The sequence below is a fragment of the Cibotium barometz genome, chromosome 38 (genome assembly GCF_041138505.1).
Source record: "Cibotium barometz isolate CiBa-2024 chromosome 38, ASM4113850v1, whole genome shotgun sequence".
NCBI lineage: Eukaryota > Viridiplantae > Streptophyta > Polypodiopsida > Cyatheales > Cibotiaceae > Cibotium > Cibotium barometz.
This window is the reverse complement of record NC_141083.1, coordinates 2,921,941-2,930,808: the sequence shown is the minus strand read 5'-3', so window position 1 is coordinate 2,930,808 and position 8,868 is coordinate 2,921,941. Positions and strand designations below refer to the sequence as shown.

Genomic DNA, 8,868 nt, shown 5'->3' with positions numbered 1-8,868 from the left:
CATAGGTGGAGAGAGGAAGATCATGGGCTGACAGGGCATAGAGAGATAGAGAGAAAGGGTGCTACGGGCCACATTGCGAGTTAGTAAGATAGAGAGGTTATGATTCATGGAGAAGCTCTCATGCTTGGGTCCTAAGTAATGTCTCTTAATGTTTTGAGGGTTGCAAACTTGGGTAGCTACTAGTAGAAATAATGTTCTTGAACATAGATGCCATTGCTATGGGCCAAATTATGGGATCCTGTATATGACTCTTCGACGTTCTTTGCAACAGTCCATATATGACTCTTGCAAACTTCGAGATGTGGATGCATCTTGCTTGGAGTTATTTAGTCAATGTTTCTGATAGATAGATTGAGCTCTCCTCTAACAATGTATCTCTAGTCTGACATATAGTTGTTTTAAATATATAGATACGATGAGTGACCACACCCGTAAAGTGAAGCTGGCGATCATCAAGACTTTGCTACGAGGCACTGGACTTTCTGGAGATACACTGTCAGAGGCCATGGCAGATTATGTGGAGATGGATGATGCAGGTTTAGATGGCGCCATCGAGATTCTTGGGAGATTCAGTATGCCCGTACGACCTGGAGAGGGTACATCATCCCAGCCACATGCAAGAGTGGAGACTTCTTCTCATGCACACACTACAGCGCATCGGTAAGCTTCTCGATTGATAAAATAGTAATGTCATCCTTTTTTTACATATAGAATTCTTAATATTTATATCCTTTTGATGTCTTTGTTTTCTTAGGACTCATATCCCAGGTACATCACATCACGAGAGTCAGCGGCTTACTCCTGATGTACCTCTTGGTACTCAAGTGACACCTGATTCACAGGCTAGTGGCCGTTCGTCCCGTAGGTATATCTTTTATGGCGATTACGGATTAAATATCAAGTACTTTTTAAGAACTCACATCTCAATATATCGTATGTTTGTATTGCACGTAGGCGTCAGCGAGACGGCAGAGTAGCACACCACCAGTGTCCCCACCAGTGCCGATGCGCACGTGCACTGGCACTTTGGGTGTCACATGCGACATCACGCCTGACGGGGGTATCCTTCAGGTCAGAGCCGGCATCGCCTTCAGACGTCGGATGAGAGACCTTTGCATGTCTTATCTATAGCGAGTTCATATACCACTGGCACTTTGGGTGTCACATGCGACATCACGCCTGACGGGGGTATCCTTCAGGTCAGAGCCGGCATCGCCTTCAGACGTCGGATGAGAGACCTTTGCATGTCTTATCTATAGCGAGTTCATATACCATGGCAGTAAGTATTATTTAACATAAAGAATATGAATTATAGTTTTTTATTTGAATTACTAACTGACTTTATTTTGCAATGCAGCGATCAACTTGAGGATGATAAGAAATATGTCATCAACACACTGGAGACGGAGTTTGGGACAGGATGGAGTCGGAAGTGGTTGCTGAAGCAAATGTGCAAACTCATGAGTCATCGACGCGACAATGCACGGTAAGTAGAGAGAGAGAGAGAGATGAAACAAAATGAAATGCTATATTTACGTCTTCAAAAGGCCAAAATGACCTATGAGACCAAAAAGTTACCACCAGAGAGCTCTGATACCAATGTCAGGTAGAACAGCGGTACTGATGGTTTGTTGCGGAACAAGCGTGAGATCATACATATCTGTGGTCTCTCAATCCGCGTTCATGAGGCGACTGACAAACATGGGGCCCATACTGCTGTCGCATACATCAAAGCTGGGGTGACCATACATCAAAGCTGGGGTGACCATAGTGTCATAGAGAGAGAGAGCAGAGCTGGAGCAGCAAATGGGCAGCGTGGGGGGTGCTGCGGCTAAGGGTACTGCGGGTACTCACTGAGGGTGCTGCTGGAACTACTGCCATGAAACGCTAGAAGACTGCTGGCTTCGATGGTCTACTGCTCGGCCAAGTCGATCCAGGGAACAATGCTTGATTGCGGGTGTACTGAAGGTTGAGATGCTGATACTGGGGTTGAAACGCGAGATAGAAGCCTTGGTAGAGGAGGGGAATCGAATCCCAATACGAACTTTCTTTCAGTGAACTTGAAGCTGAAATTACTCTGTACACACAGCTAGAGCAAGAAAAACGAGTCTGAACCCCGGCACTAGCCATATGAGGCTATCACCACGAGACTCCCCACCACCCACCCTTGTTAGTAAGTTTTCAAAAGAATAAAAATCATGACTTCACAATGAATTATTTTGAGATTAAATCTTGCCGAACATAGGTTGACGAACATTTCATCTTCATTATCCTTGTTGACTTCTTCGAGCTCCTCCATCATCAAATCTGTGTTGACGTTTGTTTCCTCCATAGGCTCGACATCCATTGTTTCTTCCTCTTAGGTGTCTGTAGTGTCAGAGTCTGGATCGTTGTCGTTCTCATCATCTACAATGTCATCATGATCGGAAAGAAGAATTCTACACCTCTCTGACGTCGATGTGTCTAGATTCGAGGACGTAATCAATTCATCCTGATCCGCTTTCTCAGAGTCAACGCAAGTCGCATTGCAGCTTTATCTGAGCTACCCAAGAAGCTTCAAGAATACCCAAACCCTCGTGAGGAGAAGATCAATCTAGCTGTACATCAGCAACTCATTAGGGAAGCTCAATCAATACTTGAGAGCCCACCTCCACCTATCCCTCGGGGCCCCACTTCTCTTAAGCCAACATTAGAAACCATACCTGAAGTGTCATCAAGTTGGGAAATGAAAAGTGAGTTGATCTCACAAGCTCATAGGCGAGAAGTCTACACCAATTGACACCCCATTGAAAGAAGGCATTCTGCCACCACCTAGTCTTGCCTTCCCATGCAATGATGAAGTTATTGATGCTAACGAGGACATGGCAAATGAGATGTGGGCAACAGTTCATGAGAAAGTTAATGAGAATATGTCCTCTATTATTTCACCTCCATTCTCTGAAGTGGATTTTACCAGGGGCACAGAAAACAACTTTAGACGTCCAAGCATCCAAGAGGAAGTTCAAACAATTGTTTCTCCTAGAAGTAAGCATACAATGAAAACCTTACCATCTTATTTGGGAGAATATGAGAACTGTTCTCAAACCTTGAGGATACCCTCCATGCATAGAAGGTTGACAAAGGAGATGGATATGGGTATCGTGCAAGCTATTTTGTCAGCACCAGTGGCTTGTACCTTACCTTTGCTTGATTTGATAAAGCTTTGACCAGAGTTGTGGAATGATATTGCCACATGTTTGTCAGAGCAGGTATTGCTACAAAAGGGTCACCATCAATGTACTATACACCCTGAGACAAAGCATGTTATGCCAGTTCCTATCAATAAAGTAGGAAAATTCTGTGAGGGCGATCAGGGAAATTTTGTGAGGACGATCAGGGAAATGCTACCCTCCCATTAGAAGTGCGAAAAGTAGCTTCAACTGCAATACTTGATAGTGGTGCAGGAGTGGGCATTGTGACAAGGTCCATTTGGGAAAAGTGGGATAAACCAGCTATTAGGAGTACAAGGATGCGCTTGCAGCTAGCAGATGGAAGCTTAGAACATCCCATTGGGCTGCTAGAGAACATATTGGTCACCACATGTGGGATTGAATATGAGCACACATTTGCAGTAGTGGATTTTGGAAAGCATCCAAACTATGAAGTGATATTGGGTAGACCATTCATGCGACAATTTCAAATGATTCAAGATTGGGGATACAATTATTTGTACCTTTGACATGATTCTGTCATCACAAGGGTCAACCTAAAGAATCACTCATATCGTGATGTAACGCGGTCTCCAATAGATGAGTTTGATTCTGCTTCATCTGAGGGCTCAAGAGTTACATTGTCAGATGGGCGAGAAGATCTGTGGATGTGTGGAGCCTCATGTAAGGATTTCAACACCGAGAGACTTAAGGGTAATCGAAGTGTATCAGATGAGACATACATTCCACAACCCTTCCCTGAGCACTTAATTGATCCCCTAGAATGGAGTCATGTCCTTGCAACATTATCGACATGTGCTTTACCTAAGCCAATTCAATTTTGTGACTCAGATGTCCATATGACATTATTCCTATACGAATGGTACAACCACATGACCTTCTAGATGATTTGTACTATGGGGATGCATCCACAGCACTGCATGTAGAGGAAGTCTCAGTGGAGGATTTAACACTCGAATATCTGCTAATGATGCTGATAAGGAAGATGGATGGGACTCTGATTTTGATGATGATGTGATAATCCCCGAGGAAGAGTTAGGAAAGGCACACCTTCTCTTGAGAGGAAGGGAGGTTCAAATAGAGATCCCTCAAAGCCGACCCAAACGTAAATGCTGTAAGAGCCATAAGAGAATCCGTAAACAAGATGAGAGGGAACGACGTGAGAGAATACAAAAAGAAAACGAGGAGTTTAAGAATGAACACTCTCGACCACCACCTCACTTCTCAGGAAAGAATGGATATCTATACTATGTCCAAGCACAAGATAGTATCAAAGACCTTGAGTAAAACGATCAGATGGATTCCAATCAGGAGAAAAGCTAAAAACTGTTAGCAAAAATTGCAAAAAAACAAAGAGATCAAAACAAAAACTCAAGTCTCAAACAGATTCAAAAGAGAGTGTCGGAAGTGCAAAGATAAAGGTTGAACGAAAAACTCTGATGCAAGATTGCAAAAGAGAGCTCAAAACTGTATGGTCGTCAATTAGTGATGACTCAAGTGGACAAGAACAAGGTCTCAATGTTCCCCCCAACTTCACACAGTACACTCTTCAAGATCGGAAGATTGTTCTTCAATAGCCATGCGACAAAAGCCAAGCATGCCAGGGGTTTCATATGATGGTCCAGAAGATGCAAAAAAAATTGATATCGCTGAGCCAGAAGAAGAGCCTTGCTATGTGTGGATTGCCACAGACTTGTCCTTAGATGAGGAGAAGTTATTAATTCAAACAATAAAGGAGTATCGCGATGTTTTTGCTTGGAGTTATAAAGACCTCAAAGGAGTAGATCCAAGCATATGTCAGCATCATACAATTCCATTGTGAGAGGATGCAAAGCCTTCCAAGCAACGTCCTTATACTTACAATGAGAATTTTGCATGAAAGATAAAAGAAGAAATAGACAAGCTCTTAGAGGTAAAATTTATCTATGAGATTGAACACACTGAATGGGTCTCCCCTATTGTAGTGGTGCCCAAGAAAAATGGAAAACTTCGAGCATGTGTAAACCTCAAGAAGGTAAATGCAGCTATTGTACGTGATCATTATCCACTTCCAATCGCGGATCATGTTTTGGAACGTGTTGCAGGGAAAAAGGCATATAGTTTCTTGGATGGATTCTCCGGTTACAATCAAGTGTCAATTGATACGAAGGATCAACACAAGATAGCCTTTGCTACTGAAGATGGCATCTTTGCCTATCGTGTTATGCCATTTGGTCTAACAAATGCACCTGCAACCTTTCAGCGGTTAATGAGTCATGTATTCAAGGAGTACCTTAGGCTATTTCTTGAGATCTTCATGGATGATTTATGTGTTCACTCACAAGAGCGTGATGATCATATAGAACACCTCAGACTTGTGTTTCAAAAGTGTCAAGTTTATCGTATATGCTTGAATCCTGACAAGTTCAAATTCATGGTAAGACAAGGGAAGATTTTGGGCCATATTGTTTCTCGCAATGGTATTTCAACAGATATGGATAAAATTGATGTCATTGTCTCATTACCTCGGCCTATCAACCCTAAAGGGATACAAATATTCATGGGACATTGTGGCTATTATCGTCGATTCATCTACATGTACGCTGTCCTAGCCAGACCATTATATGCTCTTCTTGTAAAGTTTAATTGGACTGACGAGTGTGAGGAATCCTTTGAAAAGTTGAAGCAAGCATTAGTGTCTGCACCCATCAGATTGGAACCAAATCTTTCATGTCCATATTGATGCTTCAAACTTTGCAATTGGATGTATTTTGGCTCAATCGGGAGAACATAATAAGGATTTCCCAATCTCATATGCTAGTCGACAGTTGAACAATGCTGAGAAGAATTATACCACAACAAAAAGAGAAGGTTTGTCCATGATATATGCAGTGAAAAAGTTTCGCCATTACCTTTTGGCAAACAAATTTATATTTTTTGTGGACCATCAAGCACTGCTATATTTGGTGAATAAGCCTTGTGCAACTGGAAGGATTGTGAGGTGGTTTGTCATCCTTCTTAAGTTTGATTTTGAAGTGGCAGTCCGAAAAGGAACAACTCATCTTAGGGCAGATCATTTGTCTCGAATCACCTCTGGAGAAGCTCCTGTGTGTGGGTGTGGATGATGATATGTTAGATTCAACACTTTTCCTTGTAGAGACAGCTCCTAAATGGTCTGAACCCATCTTAGAAATTTTGACAAGTGGGGAGATACAACTAGCAGGTCCTAATGTGGACTTATGGCGACCATTCAAGTTAATCTCCAGGGAGATTATATCGTCAGGGTAATGATGGAGTGTTGCGGCTTATACCTAACCCTGACCAATATGAGGAGATCTTGGAATGGGCACATGAGGGTATTGGTGGAATCCATGCATCAGCTACTACTTGTGTGCGACGTATAACTCAGGATGGACAATGGTGGCCTACCATGCATGCGGATGCTGAAAAATTTATTCGTAACTGTGCTTCATGTCAAATTCAACAACCAATTCATAATGTCACATTATTCCAATTCAACTACACCAAGTTGGAGTAAGTATATTGTGGACTATCTTCAGCATGGTCATACTGATCGAACAATTCCTAAATATCGAAAGCATGCTATTGAAGTTGAAGCGGCCAACTATATGCTGATAGAGGGCCAACTCTACAAGAGGGGCAAAGATGGCAACTTGCGCATGTGTGTATGTGAAGCTGACTACTTGAAAATCTTGACTCATGCACATGCAGATGTTGGGGGTGGACACTTTTCGGGCAATACCACAGCTAAGTTGATTAGGTGGTCTGGGCTTTGGTGGCCAACCTTATAAATGGATGCCGAAGAATATGTAAAATGTTGTGACGATTGTCAAAGGACCAAACCTCCCATCACAAAGCACAATATGCCATTGCGGCCTATGTTAAGCACACGTGCTTTTGCCAAATGGGGTATTGATTTTGTCGGTCCCATTAAACCTCCAGCTCGTCACGCGCATGCCGAATATATTATAGTCGCAACTGACTATTTGACCAAATGGGTAGAGGCAAAGGCTACAGTAAAAAATGATGCCAGAACCACAGCCAAGTTCTTGTATGAGTACGTGTTTACACGCTATGGCTTACCTATTGAAATTGTTAGTGATCAAGGTGTGCACTTTGTGAATGAGGTCATAGAGTTTTTACTTCAAGAATTTATGGTAATTCACAAGCGTTCTGCACCCTATCATCCCCAGACCAATGGTCAAGCTGAGAGTACTAACAAGATTCTCTGCACAACACTCACAAAGATTGTTGAGGGACATAGGACTGATTGGGAGTAAAAGTTACACTCAGTTCTTTGGGCATATAGAACAGCCTATAAAACATCTGTGGGCACAACCCCATTTGAGCTTGCTTTTGGGCTAGATGCAATTCTTCCCATTGAATTTCTTGTACCTACTCTACAAGTTGCTAAACAATTGGACTGGGGACTGCTGGTCATGAGCTTTCTCAATGCATTGATGAATTGGAAAAGCTTGATGAGACCCGCTTATTGGCGGTAATGGGGATGTATGCCGAGAAGAGGAGACAAAAGCAATGGTATGATCGAAATGTAACAACTGGCCGATTCAAAAAAGGGGACCTTGTGCTCTTGTACACACTTAAGAAGCATAAGCGAAAGCTCAAGAAACGTGGCTTAGGACCGTTTGTGATTAATGAGCTTACTCCTAGTGGTGCAGTGCGTTTAGAGACACCAGAAGGTGAGCAAATGCCTAACTTCATTAATGGAGGTCGTCTCAAGAAATACAATGAACCACTAACTGAAGCCATGCTTCAACAAATGCATGCTGCCAACACACGGAAAGAAGCACATGACCTACTTAAACGTCAGGCTCAAGAAGAAGCTAAAGCTAGAGTTACAAAAGCCAAGGAGCATCGCAAGGCTTCTGTGTTGACCTTACAGTTGGCTCTACTGATGATCAATATGTCGATCCTTTCAATATTCACGTGTGTCTTCATCTTCATGAGACTACCTATTGACTCTGGTGCAAATTATAATGTTCTCTCATTTGACACATGGGTAGCCTTGGGACAACCAACACTTGTGCACATTCCTATTGACTTACAAAGCTTCTCAGGTGAAGATAACCCTATAGAGGGAAAATGTGTCATTATGATGTCCATTCAGGGTCACCAGATGTCAGTTCCCTTTTATGTGGCTAGTAAGTCCAAGGCAGTGGTAGAGGTTGTTCTTGGTCGATCATGGTTAAGTGCTACCAATTGTTCATTAGATTCGAAGAATAGACAATATAAATTACAAATTGATTCTGATTGCGTCTTGGGATCTGCTGCTCCACGAGTTTTATCATGTTAAAAGGGTGGTAGTTCTACCTTACACAACCCAATTTCAACATCTGCTCTTCAAGCTCCAAGACAAATGATGTGGATAATCGATGAGTCCTCAAATGAGGGCCATGGTTGGCATGTTCCAACTACTCTAGTCACTGCTCAAAGAAGGCCAAGCAAGAAGGAATTGTCAATTTGGCTACCCAAAGATGCGTACAAACTTGTACCATCTAGCCTAGTTGCTAAACCTCCTAAAAAGCATATCTTTTCTAAGCCTAAGCCTCAGATTGTTACTCATTGGGTCCCAAAGCATGTTCTTAAAACACAAGGCTATTATGAGGGTGCAACAGCACTTTGGCTTCCCAAATGCCAT

General features: G+C 42.5%; 1 pseudogene; it reads left to right on the top strand.

The window, feature by feature from the left end:
* The first annotated feature begins 415 nt into the window (after positions 1 to 415).
* Positions 416 to 1,490, top strand: LOC147616241 (uncharacterized; annotated as a pseudogene).
* The last annotated feature ends 7,378 nt before the right edge of the window (positions 1,491 to 8,868 follow it).